We start from the raw sequence: 22654 nt of genomic DNA on the forward strand, positions 1-22654 counted from the left end.
TCAACCAGTGTCCTAAGAAGGTCCTCTCTGTCAAGTCTCCTAAGGCAAGGCAACCTAAAGACCAGGTACACCCTGAATTTTCTAAATGTAAGCTTTCGGTACCCATTACGATTTCTCTGGGAGTAGATAAATGGCCGGGTAAGGCCTTTATTGATTCTGGCTCAGCGGCTAGCTTTATTGACTCTGAGTATGCTGTTAGATTGGGTATTCCTATGCTTGCCTTACCAACTCCTATCCATGTCATGGCTATTGATGCTACTCCTCTTATTGGTGGTACGGTGAGCTTATGTACCTCAGAGATTTCTCTAACCGTGGGTGTGTGCCACTCAGAGAGATGTTCGCTTCTAGTCCTGGAGAACCTACCTGCTGAGGTGGTACTAGGGTTGCCTTGGCTCCGACTACATTACCCCACTATAGATTGGTCCAATGGGGAGTTGGTGAGATGGGGGCCTAAGTGTGACTCGTGCCTGTCCGTGGTACAGGCTGGGGTCTCAGTAAAGTCTGATACTTTACCCTCTGTTGTTAGAGAATATTCTGATGTATTCTCATCACCAACCCCAGAGGTTCTACCCCCCCATAGACCTTATGATTGTACCATAGAGCTAGTAGAGGGGGCCAAGTTTCCTAAAGGACGAATTTATAATCTTTCTATGCCCGAACGCAAGGCCATGGAAGATTATATTAAGGAGAGCCTTGGTAAAGGGCATATTAGACCTTCTGTCTCTCCTATGGGGGCGGGGTTTTTCTTCGTTAAGAAAAAAGATGGTGGTCTTAGGCCATGTATCGATTACCGGAGATTAAATAAAATCACTGTCCAGAATAGATACTCCCTCCCATTGATTCCGGATTCATTTAACCAGGTCCTGGGGGCAACCTGGTTTTCCAAAATTGACCTGAAAGGGGCATACAATCTAATCCGAATCAAGGAGGGAGACGAATGGAAGACGGCGTTCAATACTCCGGTAGGACACTTTGAATATCAGGTGATGCCTTTTGGATTCAGCAATGCCCCAGCTGTGTTCCAAAACTTCATGAATGACATTCTTAGGGAATTATTAGGTAAATTTGTTATTGTCTATCTTGACGACATTTTGATATTCTCTCCTGACTTCGAATCTCATGTGTCTCATGTTAGACAAGTATTAGAGGTGTTGAGGGAGAATCAGCTATCCGCTAAACAAGAGAAATGTGTCTTTGGTGTGCAGGAGATTCTGTTTCTAGGGCATGTTCTGACTCCTCACGCCTTCAAGATAGATCCTGGTAAGGTACTAGCAATTAAGGAATGGGTAAGACCTTCATCCTTAAAGGCCTTACAACGGTTCTTAGGTTTCGCCAATTACTATCGTAAATTTATTATGAATTTTTCCGTAATTGCTAAACCGTTGACCGACCTTACTAAGAAAGGGGCGGATTTGGAGAATTGGTCTACTGAGGCCATTTCTTCATTTGAAAAATTAAAAAAGGCATTCAGTAGCGCTCCCATTCTGATCCTGCCTGATCAGGAGAAACCTTTTATTGTGGAGGTGGATGCGTCCGAGGACGGCGCAGGAGCAGTCCTTTCACAAGGTCCTGCCAGCCTCACTAATCTGAGACCATGTGCCTTCTTCTCCAGGAAATTCTCTCCCACAGAGAGAAACTACGACATAGGGAATAGGGAGCTGCTGGCCCTTAAATGGGCATTTGAGGAGTGGAGGCATTTTCTGGAGGGGGCAAGGCATTGTGTAACTGTTGTCACTGACCATAAAAACCTTATGTTTCTCGAGTCTGCTAAGAGGTTGAATCCCCGTCAAGCCAGATGGGCTCTGTTTTTTACTCGTTTTGATTTTTCCATCACGTTCAGGCCGGGAAGTAAAAATGTGAAGGCGGACGCATTATCTCGGAGCTTCCAGGCTTTTCAACCTACTGAGGTACCACCTGAATCCATCCTACCAGCAAAAATCTTCTTAGCAGCTCTTACCCAGGATATCTCGGCTCGCATTAGGTCGGAACAACATCTGGCACCGGTATCCACCCCAACAGATAAGTTGTTTGTTCCCGTACAATTTCGTCTCCAGCTGTTGGGTGAGTGTCACGATTCTGCCTTTTGTGGACATCCGGGTGTTGAGGGCACTAAGGATCTGGTTTCTAGATCTTATTGGTGGCCCACTCTAACTAGGGATGTCAAGTCCTATGTGTCAGCCTGTGAGGTTTGTGCCAGGTCCAAGACACCTAGGACTCGCCCTGCTGGTAACCTACGACCCCTACCCATTCCCAGTAGACCCTGGTCCCATATCTCGATGGACTTTATAACTGACCTACCGCTGGCGGAGGGTAAGACTGTAGTGTGGGTAGTGGTGGATAGGTTTAGAAAGTTGGTCCATTTCATTCCCCTGTCTAAACTCCCGAATGCCAAAACCCTGGCGTCTATTTTTGTGAAAGAAATTGTTCGATTGCATGGTATCCCGGAAAATATTGTTTCGGACAGGGGTGTGCAGTTTGTGTCCAAATTCTGGAGGGCCTTCTGTCAAAGATGTAAAATTTCGTTGTCTTTTTCTTCCGCCTACCATCCTGAGAGTAATGGGCAGACTGAACGCCTTAATCAGTCTGTGGAACAATTCCTGAGGTTGTACAGTATGTTGCTGATGACCAGCAATTATGGGTCAAATTCCTCCCGTTGGCTGAATTTGCTCTGAATAACCGTGTCAATTCTTCTGCTGGGGTCTCCCCTTTCTTTTGTAACCATGGTTTTCATCCCCGTTTTCATTCTGGGTCGTCCGTCTCCTCCTCTAACCCTGAAGCTGATAAACTCTCCTCCGAACTGTGCACAGTTTGGGCCCGGGTTCAATCGAACTTAGGAAAGGCTCAATGTTCTCAAAAACTCAAGGCCGATAGGAGACGTTCAAGGGGGGTAAACTTTCAGGTTGGGGATAAAGTATGGTTGTCCTCCAAGAATCTATCTCTCAAGGTAACTTCTAAAAAATTTGCTCCTCGTTTTATTGGACCATATAAGATCAACCCGGTATCTTTTAGGTTGGAGCTGCCTGAGTCATTCCACATTCATAATGTGTTCCATAAATCTCTGCTTAAAAAATATTTTGAACCGGTAGTACCATCAAAAGCCTCGCCTCCGCCAGTTCTTGTTAATGATGCTGTCGAGTATGTGGTGTCTAAAATAGTGGATGTCAGGAAGGTGCGTAATTCCTTGCAGTACCTGATTCACTGGAAGGGGTATGGACCTGAAGAGAGATCTTGGGTACCTGCCAGGGAGGTTCATGCTCCTAGACTTGTTCGTAAATTTCATTTAGAACACCCTGAAAAGCCATCGCCTGAAGTCTTGGGTCCGGTGGCCCCTCGTAAAATGGGGGGTACTGTCACGGGGTTCCGAAGGTGCACTCGGTCCCCCATTGCCCGCAGAACTGTTGCTTAGCTTTTGGAATGAGGTTCTGTGTTTGACCTCATTCCCAGGGCGGCTTTACTAGCTGGGTGGCTCCTTGCTCCTAAGTCTGCCTTGAGCGTCGAGCTGATCACTCGGTGCTCGACTGGTTGGTCTGTCGGTCATGTGACGCTGGCCACGTCACATGACCCTCACTCCCCACTATAAATACAGGCAGCCTGCTGGCTACAGGTTGCCTGTTAATTTCTAGGTTCCTGGCTATTTGTTGGACTGCTGTATACTTACCTGATCCTGTTCCTTGACCATCCTTTTGCCTGATCCTCCTGTACTGCGCATCCGTCCTGGTATAGTGACCTCGGCTCCCACCTGACTACTCTCTTAGGACTCCTCTTGTACTTCTCTGCTCTCCTGGTATTTATGACCCCGGCTTCTCCTGACAATTCTCTGCTTGCTCCATTTGTACTTTGCAGCTTTCCTGGTATTGACTCGGTCCGTTCACGTCCTGTTGTTTGTCTGTCTGTCATGCCTGCACTTACTCCAAGTTAGGGATTGCCGTCCAGTTGTCCCCTGTCATTAGGACTCGCGAGGCAAGTAGGCAGGGCCAGGGGTAAGGGTGGAGCGCAGTGGTCACTTCCCTCCCCCCTGTGTGTGTGTGTACGCGACCGTTACAGAACACAGGTCTAGCATGGAGGCCCAGTCAGGTGGTGAAGTGGTGCTGTTCCGCAGAGTGACTCACCTGTGCATGCTGCAGCTGAAACTCCACTATCGCCTGCTGCTGCTCGCACAGTCTGGCCAGCATGTGCAAGGTGGAATTCCACCTTGTGGGCACGTCACATATGAGTCGGTGAGCTGGAAGGCTGAAGTTATGCTGCAGCGCTGACAGGCGAGCAGCAGGGTGAGAACGCCGAAAGTGCGCACAGTAGGCCCACACTTTATGCAGCAGCTCTGACATATTATATATTTTTTTAAGGAACCTCTGCATCACCAAATTCAGCACATGCGCCAGGCAAGGGATGTGCGTCAAACCGGCTAGACCCAGAGCTGCTATGAGATTTTGCCCATTATCGCACACCACCAGTCTGGGCTTGAGGCTCACTGGCACCAACCACTTATCGGTCTGTTGTTCAAGGCCCGTCCACAGCTCATGCATGATGTGGGGTTTGTCCCCCAAACAGATAAGTTTTAAAACTGCCTGCTGTCGTTTACCCCTGGCTGTGCTGAAGTTGGTGGTGAAGGTGTTACGCTGACCAGATGAGGAGCCGGTAGAGGATGAGGAAGCAGAGTAGGAGGAGGAATCAACAGGAGGCAAACTGAAGTGCCCTGCAATCCTCGATGGTGGAAGGACATGCAGCAAATTGCTATCCGCCTCAGGCCCAGCCGCCACTGCATTTACCCAGTGTGCTGTTATGGAGATATAACGTTCCTGACCGTGCTTACTGGTCCAAGTATCCGTAGTAAGGTGCACCTTGCCACAGATGGCGTTGCGCAGTGCACACCTGATTTTGTCCCCCACTTGGTTGTGCAGGGAAGTCATGGCATGCCTGGAAAAGTAGTGGCGGCTGGGCAGGACATACTGTGGGACAGCCACTACCATAAGGCTTTTAAAACTCTCCGTCTTCACCAGATGAAATGACAGCATTTCAAAGGCCAGTAATTTTGAAATGCAGGCATTCAGTGCCAGGAGTCGCGGGTGGGTAGGGGGGTACTTCCTCTTCCGTTTCAGTGTTTGGGAGATGGAGAGCTGAACGCTTCCGTGGGACATTGTGGAGATGCTTGGTGACCCAGATGGTGGTGTTGCTGGCAGATCCTCTGTTTGCAGGGTGGCAGGTGGCACGTGGCACTGTCACTCCAGAGGTGGATGAAGAGGCAGAGACTGCAGCAGAAAAGGAAGCAGGAGGAGCCAGAGACCTTTCTTGGTTTTTGAGGTGTCTACTCCACTGCAGCTCGTGATTTGCTCTTAGATGCCTGGTCATGCAGGTTGTGCTCAGGTTGAGAATGTTTATGCCTCGCTTCAGGCTCTGATTGCAAACTACTCGTGTCTTGCCGTCAGCACATTGTCTGAAGAACTGCCACGCCAGGGAACTCCTTGGAGCTGGCTTTGTTGTGCTCGGTCCCTTACTGCGGTGGGCAGTAGTAGGCGTACTGTCTAGAGGACGACCGCTCCGCTTTTGCACCCTGCTCCCTCTTCTGCTGTACTGGTGGCTCTTTGCGACCACCGCCTCTTCCTCCGAACTGCACAGGTCACTCGCATGACCTTGATTCCATGTGGGGTCAAGGACCTCATCGTCCTCCACATCATCTTCCACCCAGTCTTCACCCCTGCCCTCTTTGTCAGTCTGCACACTTTCGAAAGCCACAGCAGTTGGCACCTGTGTTTCGTCATCATCCGAGACGTGCTGCGATGGTCCTCTCATGTACTCATCTTGAAACATAAGTGGTTGGGCATCGGTGCACTCAATCTCTTCCACTTCTTTTTTGGGGCAGGGCTAGGTGGATGGCCCTTGGAAACCCTGCTAGCAGAATCATCAAAAAGCAGAGGAGACTTCTGCATGACCTGGGGCTCAGACTGCTTAGCTAATTTGCAAGGGGGTGAGGTGAAAGACTGATGGACATCGGCTGCAGGTGCCAACTCTGATCTTTCAGCAGGAGACTGGGTGGGAGACAATGTAAAGGAACTGGAGGCACTGTCAGCAACCCAATCTACTATCGCCTGTACTTGTTCTGGCCTCACCATTCGTAGAGCCGCATTAGGTCCGACCAAATACCGCTGAAGGTTCTGTCACCTACTCGCACCTGTGGAAGGTGTTTCACTTGTGCGTGTAGCTGGCATAGATCGATCACGTCCTCTCCCTGCAACAGGAGCTCTTCCAGCAGCAACACGACCGGGGCCACGTTCCTTTTTTGATGCTCTCCTCATATTTCTCAAATTTAGGATCTTGCCCAAAATGGGTGTTTTTTCAAAAACAGAATAGAACAACAGTATCTAAAGCGTGTATCTCACTCTGACAGATGCAGACAAGGCTGCAAATTAAGTATTGTGCCCAAAATGGGTGTTTTTTAAATAACAGAATATGACAGCAGTATATAACGCTTGAATTTCACACGTACAGATGCAGACAAGGCCGCAAATTAAGATTTTTGCCCAAAATGGGTGTTTATTTAATACCAGAATAGCACAGCAGTATGTAAAGGGTGTATCTCACAATGACAGATGTAGCAAAGCCTGCAGAATTAAGATTTTTGCCCTAAATGGGTGTTTTTTAATACCAGAATAGCACAGCACTATCTAAAGCCTGTATCTCACACGTATAGATGCAGACAAGGCCGCAAATTAAGATTTTTGCCCAAAATGGGTGTTTTTTTAATACCAGAATAGCACAGCAGTATCTAAAGCATGTATCTCACACGTACAGATGCAGACAAGGCCGCAAATTAAGATTTTTGCCCAAAATGGGTGTTTATTTAATACCAGAATAGCACAGCAGTATGTAAAGGGTGTATCTCATAATGAAAGATGCAGCAAAGGCTTCAGAATTAAGATTTTTGCCCTAAATGGGTGTTTTTTAATAGCAGAATAGAACAACAGTATCTAAAGGGTGTATCTCACAATGACATGAAGCAAAGGCTGCAAAATATTTTTTTTTGCCCTAAATAGGTGGGGTTTTTTTTATAGCAGAATAGAACAGTATCTAAAGGGTGTATCTCACACATACAGATGCAGACGAGGCTGCAAAATTAATATTTTTGCCCTAAATGTATGTTTTTTTAATACCAGAATATGACAGCAGTATATAACGCTTGAATTTCACACATACAGATGCAGACAAGGCCGCAAATTAAGTATTTTGCCCAAAATGGGTGTTTTTGTAATACCAGAATAGCACAGCAGTATCTAAAGCGTGTATCTCACACTGACAGATGCAGACAAGGCCGCAAATTAAGTATTTTGCCCTAAATGGGTGTTTTTCAAAACCCAGAAAATTATAGCTGTATTTCTAGCTTAAATTGCACACTGACTAAGGCGGCAAAGGCCCCAGATTGAGGGTATTGCCAAAGATTGGTGTTTTTTCAAAGCCAGAAAATTATTAAAGTATTTCAAGCTTGTTTTTAACAATCACAGATGCAGCAAAGATTGCAATATTAAGTATTTTGCCCAAACTGGGTGTTTTTTGAATAACAGAATATGACAGCAGTATATAACGCTTGAATTTCACACGTACAGATCCAGCAAGGGCTGTAAAATTGTGTATTTTTCCCAAAAAGGGTGTTTTTTTTAAAACCCAGAAAATAAAAGCTGTATTTCTAGCTTAAATTGAACACTGACTAATGCGGCAGAGGCCCCAGATGGAGGGTATTGCCAAAAATGGGTCTTTTTTAAAACCCAGAGAATTAGTGAAGTATTTCAAGCTTGTTTTTAACAATCACAGATGCAGCAAAGGCTGCAATATTAAAGGGGTTATCCAAGTTATATTGATGACCTATCCTCAGGATAGGTCATCAATATCAGATCGGCGGGGGTCCGACACCCGGCACCCCCTCCGATCAGCTGTTTGTAGAGAAGGCATGTGCGGTGTCAGCGCTGCCTCCTCTTCACTGTTTACCTTCTAGCCGTTGCATCTGCAGTGGTGAGCAGGTGTAATTACACCCAAGCCTTCCTATAGAAATGAATGGGACGGCTTGGGTGTAATTACACCTGCTCACCACTGCAGATGCAACGGCTAGAAGGTAAACAGTGAAGAGGAGGCAGCGCTGACACCGCACATGCCTTCTCTTCAAACAGCTGATCGGAGGGGGTGCCGGGTGTCGGACCCCCGCCGATCTGATATTGATGACCTATCCTGAGGATAGGTCATCAATAAATATAACTTGGATAACCCCTTTAAGTACTTTGCCAAAAATGGGTGTTTTTTTTTACTAACAGAATATGACAGCAGTATATAACGCTTGACTTTTACACTGACAGATGCAGACAAGGCCGCAAATTAAGTATTTTGCCAAAAATGGGTGTTTTTTTATATAACAGAATATGACAGCAGTATATAACGCTTGAATTTCACACGTACAGATGCAGCAAGGGCTGTAAAATTTAGTATTTTGCCCAAAAAGGGTGTTTTTTAAAATCCAGAAAATTATAGCTGTATTCATAGCTTAAATTGCACACAAACTAATGCGGCAGAGGCCCCAGATGGAGGGTATTGCCAAAAATGGGTCTTTTTTAAAACCCAGAGAATTAGTGAAGTATTTCAAGCTTGTTTTTAACAATCACAGATGCAGCAAAGGCTGCAATATTAAGTACTTTGCCCAAAATGGGTGTTTTTTTTTTACTAACAGAATATGACAGCAGTAGCTAATACGTGTATCTCACACTGAAAAATGCAGCAAGGGCTGTAAAATTTTGTATTTTGCCCAAAAAGGGTGTTTTTTAAAACCCAGAAAATTATAGCTGTATTTCTAGCTTAAATTGCACACTGACTAATGCAGTAGAGGCCCCAGATGGAAGGTATTGCCAAAAATGGGTGTTTTTTTAAAACCCAATAAATTATGGAAGTATTTCAAGCTTTTTTTTAACAGTAACAGATGCAGCAAAGACTGCAATATTAAGTACTTTGCCCAAAATGGGTGTTTTTTTTTACTAACAGAATATGACAGCAGTGTATAACGCTTGAATTTCACACGTACAGATGCAGCAAGGGCTGTAAAATTTTGTATTTTGCCAAGAAAATTATAGCTGTATTTCTAGCTTAAATTGCACACTGACTAATGCTGCAAAGGCACCAGATGTAGGATATTGCCAAAAATGGATGTTTTTTTTAAACCCAGATTATTATTGCAGTATTTCAAGCTTGGATTTGAATGTCACAAAAGCACATATGCAGTGCTGGTGCACTTAGATTGCATAAAATGGCTGCCGCCGCCCACCTAACTAACAGGCGGATAAAAGTTATTTTTCTCTGTCACTGGGCTCAGGGCAGGGTAAAAAGATTGTGCACTGCACCCACACAACAAAATCTATGTAGATCGCTGAGTTCAATTGCAGTTCTGATTAAATTTTCTTTCCTGTTCTCTCCCTCAGAGCAGCAGCATCCTATCCCTACACAAAGCACAGCAGAGTGACGTGCAGCGCTATGTGACTCCAGTTTATATAGAGGTTGGGTCACATGCTTCACTGGCCAATCACAGCCATGCCATTAGTAGGCATGACTGTGATGGCTTCTAAGGGCACAGAGTTAAACGCTTGTTGATTGGCTGCTCTGCAGCCTTTCAAAAAGCGCCAATAAATCACCGAACACCGAACTTTTACTGAAATGTTCGGGTTCGGGTCCGGGGTCCAAAAATCCTAAAGTTCGGTACGAACCCGGACTTTACAGTTCGGATTCGCTCAACCCTAGTCAATGTCTCAAAAACTTGTCATGTGGCCTTGAGCATCAATTACAGCTTGGCAATGACATCTCATGCTGTTCACAAGTCGACATATTGTCTGCAGAGGCATGGCATCCCATTCTTCTTGAAGGGCGGCCCTCAGGTCATTGAGATTCTGGGTTACAGAGTTATGAGCCTCTACACAGCAACTCAGTTGATCCCATAGGTTTTCAATAGGAATCAGGTCTGGAGAAAGTACAGGCCACTCCATTTGAGGTATCCCAGTCTCCAGCAGCCGTTTCCTAATGTTACGACTTCTATCAGCTGGTCACTGTTGTCTTTGAAGAAGAAATTAGGCCTGTGTTGTTCATGCAGAGGCACAGTGACTGGATTAATGATGTCATTCAAGTAGTATGGGCTTGTCACTGTACCATTCACAAAGTGTAGGGCAGTTCTGTATTGACTAGACACATCTGTCCAACAATTTAACACTACCATGCCAAAGGCTCGTCTGGTGACACCAGTGGCTGATGTATAGCGCTCTCCTTGACGTCTTGTCACTGCCAGTTCTGTGAGAAGCTCTGGCAGACGTTCTTCTCTACCTCTTGTATGATGTTCTTTGTTTTGGCTTCACTTTCTGAAGTGTTTACTGCTGGAGGCTGCGTCTGCTGTTTGCTCAGATAAGTCCTTTACTTTATTGTGTTTGCTTGCTGGCTTGATTTTAGGTGACCCTGACTCCCTCCGTATTAAGTGCAGGGAGCCGGTGGTCGTGTCCCCTCACTATTATAGGGTTTTCAGGTGTCACACAGGCTTAGGTACGTAGGCATGCAATCGTCTACCATCGAGACACTTGTATGTGCATAGCAGTCAGGTAGAGCTCTTAGGGTTTTATAGGGCTCACCTATAAGCTCCTTAGTTTGGGATCAAGCCAGTCGCTCGTTTATTTATTAGTTCCAGCTATCTGCAAATCTCATCCATGACATTATAAACCGCCATAACCGTCTTAAGCATGGATCCGGTTTCAGCCTTGATTGACCGCATGCAAGGTCTTTCGCTGGAGGTAGCAGATCTCCGTAAAACTGTGTCTCAGTTTCAGGTGACCGGTTCTGCTGGCGTTCATGGAGTTTGTTCCGAGCCTAAGATCTCGCTTTTGGATACGTTCTCCGGGGGTAGTGAGAATTTTGTTCACTTTAGAGAGGCTTGCAAACTCCATTTTCGCCTTCTTCCCCATTCCTCTGGTGATGAGGAGCAGAGGGTGGAGACTACTCTTTCCTGTCATATTCAGCCCAAGGACAGTGGGGCTGTCTCATTCAGTGCGCAGGGGTCTCACTCTGTCTCAATCCCCTCTGAGGAGGAGGCCATGCAGCTGGGTTTGCTTGCCTCTGATAGTAGAGGATTCAGCTCTCAGAGGAGGGTTTGTTTCTGCTGTGGGGGTATAAATCATTTAGCTAATGTTTGCCCCTCTAGGAGATTCATGAAGTTTTCTGAGGGTAATAAAAACAAAACAAAAAAAACCCTCTAAAAACTTTCCATTTGCTACTATTGGCAAGGTTGATGCGGAAATTGAAGGTTTGCCATTTGCTTGTAGTTCCCGTTTTCTCCTACCTGCCAGGGTGGCGCTAGACAGCAAGAACATTGTTTGTGAGATTTTTGACTGTGGGTGACGCTCATGTTGAGGATATGTCATGTTTCGTCTTAAACGGATTACCTACTCCTCTAGTGTTGGGGCTACCCTGACTCACTAAACATAATCCCACCATTGATTGGCAAGCAAGGAAAATAAATGGTTGGAGTGAGTTTTGCAGAGAGAATTGCCTCATGGCATCTCTTTCAGAGGTTTCTACCAAGACTGTGCCATCTTTTCTTTCTGAATTTTCGGATGTGTTTTCCGAGAGTGGTGTCCAGGAGTTGCCCCCTCACCGGGAGTACGACTGCCCTATTAATCTCATCCCAGGCGCCAAGCTGCCAAAATCACGTCTATACAATCTCTCCCAACCTGAAAGGGTCGCTATGCATACTTATATCTCTGAGAGCCTGAGAAAGGGACACATCCGACACTCGAAGTCACCTGTTGCCGCTGTTTTTTTTTTTGTTAAGAAAAAAGATGCTTCTTTAAGACCTTGTCTGGATTTCAGGGAGCTGAACTGTATCACGATTCTTGACCCATATCCGCTTCCTCTGATCCCGGACCTGTTTAACCAGATTGTTGGGGCTAAAGTTTTTTCTAAGTTGGATTTAAGAGGGGCATACAACCTAGTCAGGGTCAGGAAAGGGGACGAATGGAAGACGGCCTTCAATACCCCTGAGGGTCATTTCGAAAAATTTGGTTATGCCATTTGGTTTGATGAATGCTCCGGCCGTCTTCCAACATTTTGTGAACAGCATTTTTTATCATTTAATGGGGAAATTTGTACTGGTGTATCTAGATGACGTTTAGATTTTTTCTCCTGATTTCAAGACTCATCGGGACCACCTATGTCAGGTCTTGCTGATTCTGCGGGAGAATAAATTGTACGCTACATTGGAAAAATGTGTGTTTGCGGTTCCGGAGATTCAATTTCTTGGTTTTCTTCTCTCCGCTTCTAGCTTTCGGATGGACCCTGAGAAGGTCCGCGCTGTGCTTCATTGGGAGCTTCCTGAGAATCAGAAGGCGCTGATGCGATTTTTGGGTTTTGCCAATTATTACAGAAAGTTAATTTTGAATTATTCCTCTGTTGTTAAGCCACTCACTGATATGACTAAAAAGGGGGTGGATTTTTCCTCGTGGTCGGTAGATGCGCTTAAAGCCTTTTCTAGTATTAAAGAGAGTTTTGCTTCCGCTCCCATTTTGGTAAAACCTGATGTCTCTCTACCTTTTATTGTTGAGGTGGATGCTTCTTAGGTGGGAGTGGGTGCGGTCTTGTCTCAGGGTCCCTCTCCTGCCAAATGGCGACCGTGTGCCTTTTTCTCAAGGAAACTATCATCTGCAGAGAGAAATTACGATGTGGGAGATAGGGAGTTGTTGGCCATCAAATTAGCTTTTGAAGAATGGCGCCATTGGTTAGAGGGAGCCAGACACCCTATTACCGTGTTAACCGACCATAAGAATCTGGCCTACTTGGAATCGGCCAAGCGTCTGAACTCGAGACAGGCCAGATGGTCTTTGTTCTTTTCTAGGTTTAATTTTGTGGTTACGTTCCGCCCTGGGGTTAAAAATGTGACGGCGGATGCCCTGTCACGTTGTTTTCCGGGAGGGGGGAACTTTGAAGACCCGGGTCCCATTTTGGCTGAAGGGGTGGTCGGCTCTGCTCTTTATCCTTATTTGGAGGCAGAGGTTCAGGCAGTCCAGGCAGAGGCTCTTGATCTTTGTCCTCCTGGGAGTTTGTTTGTGCCTCTCGCTTTATGACACAAGGTTTTTAAGGAGCACCACGATACTGTCCTTGCTGGGCACCCGGGGAGTAGAGCCACAGTGGATCTCATTGCATGGAGATTCTGGTGGCCGGCTCTTCGTAAAACGGTTGTGGGTTTTGTGGCAGCCTGCGAGACCTGCGCTCGTGCCAAGGTCCCTCATTCACGGCCATTGGGTTCTCTCCTCCCGTTACCCATTCATTCCTGTCCTTGGACGCATCTGTCCATGGACTTCATTACGGACCTGCCTTGTTCCTCGGGGAAGACTGCGATTCTGGTGATAGTGGACCGTTTTAGCAAAATGGCGCATTTCATTCCCTTTCCTGGGTTACCCAATGCTAAGACGCTGGCGCAAGCGTTTGTTGATCGCATTGTTAAATTGCATGGCATTCCTTCAGACATCGTTTCTGATAGGGGCACACAATTTGTTTCCAGATTCTGGAAGGCCTTCTATTCTCGCTTGGGGGTTCGGTTGTCGTTCTCTTCTGCTTTTCACCCGCAGTCGAATGGTCAGACCGAACACGTCAATCAGAATCTGGAGACATATCTGCGCTGTTTTGTGGCGGAGAATCAGGAGGATTAGTATTCTTTTTTGTCCCTTGATGAGTTTGCTTTAAATAACCGTCGCCAGTCACCATTTTTTGGTGCATATGGGTTTCATCCGCAGTTTGGGACATTCTCTGGAGAGGGGTCTTCTGGTTTACCTGAGAAGGAGAGATTTTCCTCGTCTTTGTCATTTATTTGGCAAAAGATTCAGGGTAATATGAAGAGGATGAGTGAGAGATATAAGCGTGTGGCGGATAAGAGATGTGTGCCTGGTCCGGACCTGAATGTGGGTGATCTGGTGTGGTTGTCTACAAAAGAATATCAAACTGAAGGTTCCCTCCTGGAAGTTGGGTCCTAAGTTTATTGGGCCTTACAAGATCTTGTCCGTCATCAATCCCGTTGCCTTCCGTCTTGATCTTCCTCAGACTTGGAAGATCCATAGTTTTTCGCAAGTCCCTATTAAAACCTTATGTCCAACCCACTGTACCCTCCTCTTTGCCTCCTCCTCCGATTATTGTTGATGGTAATCTTGAATTTCAGGTCTCTAGGTGTCACGGAACCATGAACCAGACGTACAACAAGAGATAAGTGAAAATAAGAAGGCTTTATTGAAAATAAAGCTGTAAAGCAAAAGTCCAAACGGATGGTGAAACCGAGCAGAGTCTTTGCGAAGCCAGAGGTCAGGAACCAGAAGGGTAGTCAGACGAAGCCAGGATCAGGAACCAGCAGGGTAGTCAGACGAAGCCAGGATCAGGAACCAGCAGGGTAGTCAGACGAAGCCAGGATCAGGAACCAGCAGGGTAGTCAGACGAAGCCAGGATCAGGAACCAGAAGCAGCAGCAGTCTTAGGAGCATGTGAACACAAGAGGACCAAGCAAGGAACTGAAGCCACAGACCTCCTATATATATGAGCTAGGCATCCAGCTCCTCCCAGGGGAAGGAGGAGCCGCAGGGTGGAAGGCTACAAGAAACCCAGGACCCAAGATGGCCGCCAGCACATGTCAAACGAAGGAGAGCAGCAAGCAGGTAAGACCATGACAGTACCTCCCCCTCAAGGGCCCCTCCTCCGCGGAGCACAAAACGGTTTCTGAGGGAAGCGTGCGTGGAAGGCTCGGAGCAAGGCAGGAGCATGGACATCTGCGGAGGGAACCCAGGAACGCTCCTCTGGACCATAACCACGCCAATGGACCAAAAACTGCAACCGACCGCGGACCAGGCGTGAGTCCAGGATATTGCTCACCTCATATTCCTCACGATTGCCCACTTGGACCGGACGAGGCCGAGGAACCGAGGAAGTGAAACGATTACACACCAGTGGCTTCAACAGGGAGACATGAAACACGTTGGAGATCCGCATGCCAGGAGGAAGCGCAAGGGCATAGGCTACCGGGTTTACCCTGCGAAGCACTCGGAAGGGACCAACAAAGCGAGGCGCCAGCTTGGGAGTGGGCACTCGAAGGTTGAGGTTGCGGGTGGACAACCATACACGGTCTCCGACCTGGTAGGAAGGAGCAGGCGCTCGTCTGCGATCAGCCTGGAATCTCTGGCGCTGCGCAGAGACCTCAAGGGACTTCTGGATCTGTACCCAAGAAGCACGTAGGACGGAAAGGTGATCCTCCACAGCCGGAATATCCTGGGGAGAGAATACCTCCGGTAACACGGCAGGTTGGAACCCATAATTGGCCATGAAGGGAGACGTCCCAGAGGAAGAGTTCACCGCCGTGTTCCTGGCAAACTCAGCCCAAGGCAGGAGGTCAACCCAATTGTCTTGGTGATCGGAGACATAGCAACGAAGGAATTGCTCCAAGGCCTGATTGGATCGTTCTGCGGCCCCATTGGACTGAGGGTGGTAGGCCGAGGAGAAGGAGAGATGAATCCCCAACTGGGAGCAAAAGGCGCGCCAGAACCTGGACACAAACTGACTCCCCCGATCCGACACAATCTCCTTAGGCAAACCGTGCAACCGGAAGACCTCCCTGGCAAAAATCGTGGCCAACTCTTGTGCAGAGGGTAACTTCTTGAGAGGAACACAGTGGCACATTTTGGAAAACCGATCCACAATCATGAGAATGACCGTATGGCCTCGGGATGCAGGGAGGTCCACAATGAAATCCATCCCCAGGTGTGACCATGGGCGCTCCCCGGTGGCTATGGGTTGCAGAAGGCCCAACGGAAGGTGCCGAGGGGACTTACTCTGGGCACAAACGGAGCATGCCGCTACATATGCGGCGATGTCGGAACGTAGGGAAGGCCACCAGAACAGACGTGAAACAGCCCAGGACAGCTGATTCTTTCCAGGATGCCCCGCGGTCTTGGAGTTATGGTAGGTTCGCAACAACCGAGTGCGCAACTCCTCAGGCACAAAACATCTGCCGTTGGGTCTCCCAGAGGGAGCACCAGATTGAGCCGCCAAAATCTGCTCACCCAGGGGAGAGGTCAGGCTGGTGCGAATGGCGGCCAGGATCTGATTCGGAGGTATGACCGAAGTCGGAATCGACTCCTCCCTGGACAGCTCGGAGTACTGCCGTGATAAGGCATCCGCCCTGATGTTCTTGGAACCGGGTAGGTAGGAGACCACGTAATTAAAACGTGACAAGAACAGAGCCCATCTGGCCTGACGTGGTGTCAATCTCTTGGCCTCAGAAAGGTAGGTCAGATTCTTGTGGTCCGTCAGGATGAGAACCGGAACCACCGAACCCTCGAGCAAGTGCCTCCATTCTTTAAGGGCCTGCACGATGGCCAATAACTCCCTGTCACCAATCTGATAGTTGCACTCCGCGGAAGACAGTTTCCGGGAGTAAAACCCACAAGGAAGCAGAGGACCCTCTGGTGTTCTACGCTGAGACAGAAGGGCGCCTACTCCCGTCTCAGACGCGTCCACCTCGAGGACAAAGGGCAACCCAGGGTTGGGATGCGACAGAATCGGAGCCGACACAAAGGCGGACTTTAGGGCCTCAAAAGCTCGGATGGCCTCGAGCGGCCAGACCTGGGAATTACTGCCCTTCCTGGTCAGATCCGTGAGAGGCTTGGCCAGCATGGAAAAGTCCCTGATGAACTTCCGATAATAATTGGCGAAGCCCAAAAAGCGCTGCAGGGAACGAAGACCACTGGGCTGGGGCCACTGTAAGACAGCCGAAACCTTCTCAGGATCCATGGAGAACCCCTCAGCGGAAATGATGTAACCTAAGAAGGTTACCTGGGATCGGTGAAATTCGCATTTCTCAAGCTTACCGAACAGCTTGTTCTCTCGTAACCGTTGCAACACTCGTCTGACATCCAGAATGTGGGCCTCCATGGATTCAGAATATACCAAGATGTCATCCAAATAGACTACCACACACTGCTGCAACAGGTCACGGAAAACATCGTTGATGAATTCCTGAAAGACTGCGGGCGCATTGCACAACCCAAAGGGCATAACCAAGGATTCGTAATGACCGGTCCTGGTGTTAAACGCGGTCTTCCACTCATCGCCCGCCTTGATCCTTACCAGGTTATATGCCGCCCTCAGGTCGAGTTTGGTAAAGACCGTGGCCCCTTTAAGGCGATCGAACAGCTCGGAAATCAAGGGTATCGGGTAAGCGTTCTTGATCGTGATGCGATTGAGACCCCTGTAATCGATGCAAGGCCTCAACTCACCGTCCTTCTTTTTCACAAAGAAAAATCCAGCCCCTGCCGGGGACGAAGATTTGCGAATGTGTCCGCGTGAAAGCGCCTCCCTCACGTACTCCTCCATGGCCTCATTCTCCGCTACCGACAGTGGATAGACTTTGCCACGAGGAGGAACGGCACCAGATTGTAACTCTATGGCACAATCGTATGGGCGGTGCGGAGGTAGGGCAACCGCGCGCACCTTATCGAATACATCCCGGTACTCCTCATATTCAGGAGGCAATAGAGAGTCCGAGGAAGTACACAGCAACTTGACAGACCCATGGATGCAACTAGCCCCACACTGCGGTGACCACGAGAGGATCTCGACCGATCTCCAATCGAAAGTCGGATTATGCTTCTGGAGCCAGGGGTACCCCAAGACCACCGAGTAGTGTGGAGACGAAATAACCTGGAGGCAGACCGACTCTCTGTGAACGGCACCAATGGCTATCCCCACTGGAAGGGTCTCATGAGTCACGTGTGGCGGCAGAAGGGGTCTGCCGTCTATCGCCTCAAGAGCCAGTGGGGAACCTCGAGCCTGCAGAGGAATGGAATTGGCGGCAGCGAACACACTATCAATGAACAAACCACCAGCACCAGAGTCCACCAACGCCTGGGTCGTCACCGAGCCCCCGACCCAGGAGAGGACAACAGTGATCAGTGGTTTGTCAACACGGGAAACCGGGGACGAGGAGACTCCACCCAAGATCTGCCCCCGACAGGATCTCAGGGTACGAGCGTTTCCCGGACGGTTCGGACATGCCAACCGAAAATGCCCACCGAGACCACAGTACATGCATCGGCCCTCGCGTCTCCGGAGTGCCCTCTCCCCCTCGGACAGGCGAGCAAACCCCAGCTGCATGGGTTCACCCCCAGACAAGTCATCCCCAGGAGGCGTGGGAGGAGAGGGAGGCACGGGTGGGACAGCAAACGTAGGCACCAACCTGTTAGAAGACCTCCGCAGGTTCTCCTTAAAGGAAGGTCTCTCCCTGAGTCTGGTGTCAATCAAAATCAGGAAAGAAATAAGAGACTCGAGCTCAACTGGTAGGTCCTTAGCTGCAACCTCATCCTTCAAGGCATCCGAGAGACCATGAGAGAAAGCAGCGACCAGAGCCTCATTATTCCAGCCCACCTCTGCTGCCAGGGTACGAAACTCAATGGCGTATTCAGCTACGGATCGTGAACCCTGTCTGATGGACATAAGGAGCTTCGCAGCAGAGGCAGCACGAGCCGGCACATCGAATACCTTCCGAAGAGAAGCAACAAAACCGGAAAACTCGGCAACCACCGGATTGTTGTTCTCCCATAAAGGGCTGGCCCAGGCCAAGGCCTTGTCCGAGAGCAGCGAGATCAAGAAGCCCACCTTTGATCTCTCAGTAGGAAAGGCATGTGGCAGCAAATCGAAATAAATGCCCACCTGGTTAAGGAAACCTCGGCACTGAGTTGGCTCTCCCCCAAAGCGCTGTGGAAGAGGGGCAGAACCGGTCATACCCCGAAACACCGCAGGCGCAACAACAGGTGTCGGGGTAGACTCTGGAGCAACAACCGGAGCGGCAGTAGGAGCGAGCCCAGGAGCGACAACCGACCCATCGGCAACGGGAGCGAAATGAGCCGTGCGTTCAAGCAGGGTTTGCAACGCCACAGCGAACCGACCCAACAGGTGATCCTGCTGATCAAGTCTGGCAACCAGCGTGGGTAGCGAGGATGGCCCTGTACCGTCAGAATTCATGGCTTGGTCCTAATGTCACGGAACCATGAACCAGACGTACAACAAGAGATAAGTGAAAATAAGAAGGCTTTATTGAAAATAAAGCTGTAAAGCAAAAGTCCAAACGGATGGTGAAACCGAGCAGAGTCTTTGCGAAGCCAGAGGTCAGGAACCAGAAGGGTAGTCAGACGAAGCCAGGATCAGGAACCAGCAGGGTAGTCAGACGAAGCCAGGATCAGGAACCAGCAGGGTAGTCAGACGAAGCCAGGATCAGGAACCAGCAGGGTAGTCAGACGAAGCCAGGATCAGGAACCAGAAGCAGCAGCAGTCTTAGGAGCATGTGAACACAAGAGGACCAAGCAAGGAACTGAAGCCACAGACCTCCTATATATATGAGCTAGGCATCCAGCTCCTCCCAGGGGAAGGAGGAGCCGCAGGGTGGAAGGCTACAAGAAACCCAGGACCCAAGATGGCCGCCAGCACATGTCAAACGAAGGAGAGCAGCAAGCAGGTAAGACCATGACACTAGGTTTGTGGATTCTCGCATTATCCGCGGTTCTCTTCAGTACCTCGTTCATTGGGAGGGTTATGGTCCTGAGGAGAGGATGTGGGTCCCAGTGGCGGACATTAAGGCCACTCGTCTCATCAGGGCTTTCCATAGGTCTCATCCTGAGAAGGTGGGCTCTGAGTGTCCGGAGTCCACCCGTAGAGGGAGGGATACTGTCAGCGCCAGTTCTGTGAGAAGCTCTGGCAGACGTTCTTCTCTACCTCTTGTATGATGTTCTTTGTTTTGGTTTCACTTTCTTATGTCCTTTCCTTCTGCCAGGTGTCACTTATTTAGACATAATCGTCTTCCTTTATATTCCCTCCCATACTGCCTCACTTTGCGGTTTATACTACTTCCTGGATGAAGTGTTCACTGCTGGAGGCTGCGTCTGCTGTTTGCTCAGATAAGTCCTTTACTTTATTGTGTTTGCTTGCTGGCTTGACCCTGACTCCCTCCGTATTAAGTGCAGGGAGCCGGTGGTCGTGTCCCCTCACTATTATAGGGTTTTCAGGTGTCACACAGGCTTAGGTACGTGGGCATGCAATCGTCTACCATCGAGACCCTTGTATGTGCATAGCGGTCAGGGAGAGCTCTTAGGGTTTTATAGGGCTCACCTATAAGCTCCTTAGTTTGGGATCAAGCCAGTAGCTCGTTAATTTATTAGTTCCAGCTATCTGCAAATCTCATCCATGACACGTCTCCAACATTGTTGGCGGCCATCATTTCTGCTTAGTGTGAATCGACTTTCATCAGTGTACAGCACTGAGGCCCAGTGGTCCCTCGTCCAGCATAGATGCTCCCTGGCCCATCCAAGACAATGATGCCTGTGCCTGGTGGTGTGGTCAGGTGCCCTTGCCGGTCGTCTAGCATGCAGACCAAACTGATGTAAATGGTTTTGAATGGTCTGATGTGACATTGGGTGCCTCTCAACTCTCCTAAATGCCTGGAGTTGTGTGGCATTCATCATCTAGTTCCACGGGGCATTGTTCACAATGAAGCGGTCATCAGTGTGGGATGAGGCCAAAGACTGCTGGTATCCAGGGAAACAGGGGAAGGGGTACCACCTTTAACTCACCCTTGGCCCCTTTACCCAACCTTGACCCATAACAAAAGACACTGACAACTGTATAATTTTATTGCTGGATGGTGATCGGCCACAGCTTCTTTATTAAAGCGGCAAACCTTAATAAACCATAATATCGGAGCGGTATGCCAAAGGCTGGACTCCCAGCGGGCAAGTTAAACTGTATTCATCAGAGCGGTCTGCCAACCGCTGGACTCCCAGCGGGCAGTTACGCCATCTGCTACCACCATATCTCCGCTGTACTCAAATGCCGCCAGCTGTGACTTCATAAACTCTACCAGAATTCGCAGCTCTCAAAAGCCGTAATCATCGGAGCAATATCCAAAACCGCTGGACTCTTAAGAATAGAAAAAACAAAACAGAATAACCAAGTATCCATAACTGCTCAGAACCGTGCACCTCGACCCACCTCCCAAGAATAACCGCAAAGGGAGGGAGGGAGGGAGGGCCAATCTGCTTCCACTTGCAAGAGGAAGTGACCAGAACAGAGAGGAGGTATATGTGAGCTTCAGAATTTCCTGCATCGCCCCCATCCTGTCTAAGGAGGATCCTCAGTGAATTAACCCTTAATGACCCTAATCTGTAACCTACTTAACCATTACTAAGACGGGGCCAGCTCCCTAAACGCCCCTAAGGGGAAAAGGGGGAGGGGGGAGGACCATCAGTCCCTAAGTACCCTCCATATACAGTCGGGCGCTTGCCAGGACGTCCACTTCTTTGCCTTTCTGTGACTCTTCCTGTCTCTCTATATCTCTGTTGTACTCTTGATCAATTGTCAGGTGTTGTCTTGGCCTCATGATGTCAAAATGTGAACAGCATGATGAGGAGGACTGTTTAAAAGGGTTGTCTCATCTGAGACAATGGTGGCATATCGCTAGGATATACCCCTATTGTCTGATAGGTGCGGGTCCCACCACTGGGACCTGCACCAATATCGAGAACGGAGCTTGCCAAAGTGGTGGCTGTAGGACTCCGGTCCGGCCAGCACCAAGTTCTCTCCCTGCATGATGGAAGAGCATCACGCATGACCAGACACCTCTCCCATTCTCTTGTCTGGGCCTAACGGAAATAGCTGAGCCAGCCATATATATATATAGAAAAGGAAAATAATGGCGGCACCGGAAAAAACACAAGGAGGGTGCTAAGTCCAGGGATGTAGCAGCTTACCCCGTCAATAAGAGATGAAAAACGGACAGCACTCCAGGTAAAAGATAGTGGTGTTTATTCACCCATGTGGATGGCCATCCACATGGGTGAATAAACACCACTATCTTTTACCTGGAGTGCTGTCCGTTTTTCATCTCCTATATATATATATATATATATATATATATATATATATATATATATACACAGTATATATATATATTATCCCTGTAGTGCCAGTATACATAATTAGAGATTCTTATGCAACAAGGTTAACAAGGTTTTATGCACATCTGCGAAGATATAATGTAAAATTACATCAGATGACAAAGTGAAAGCTCCTAACAGATTGTACCGGGGTAAAAGAGTTTAGTAACACAACTCTGGGGTTTTACATAAGCAGAAGGGCCATGGCAGGTGGGGCTTCAGCTTCCTGCTCTGCTAGAGCAGGCAGGAAAGTTTTATTTCATTCGAGAGCAGAGCGCACTGAAGGATCCTCTGGCACCACCTTCAGATGTGGAGAGGAATGCGCTCTTTGCGGTCATACAGGCCCCTGAATACAGTTATGTGACATAACTGTATTCCGGGCTGTGACGGAGTCCAGGGCAGGAGGCTAAATTACTGCCCCCTTGCAGTCTTGCAGAGCGCCGCCTGAGGCCACCGTCTCACTTTGCCTCATGAGCGGTGCGCCCCTGTATAGGAGGGACTTATAGATCTGCCTTATTTCTACTAAGAGCACTATGTGGGGCCTTATTACTACTGAGGGGTCTGTAGAGAGCTTTTCTTTACCACTGGGGGAACAATAAGGTGGCCTTATTTGTACTGGGGGCTCTGAGAGGGCATTATTAA

Source organism: Bufo bufo, chromosome 3 (assembly GCF_905171765.1).
Source record: "Bufo bufo chromosome 3, aBufBuf1.1, whole genome shotgun sequence".
NCBI lineage: Eukaryota > Metazoa > Chordata > Amphibia > Anura > Bufonidae > Bufo > Bufo bufo.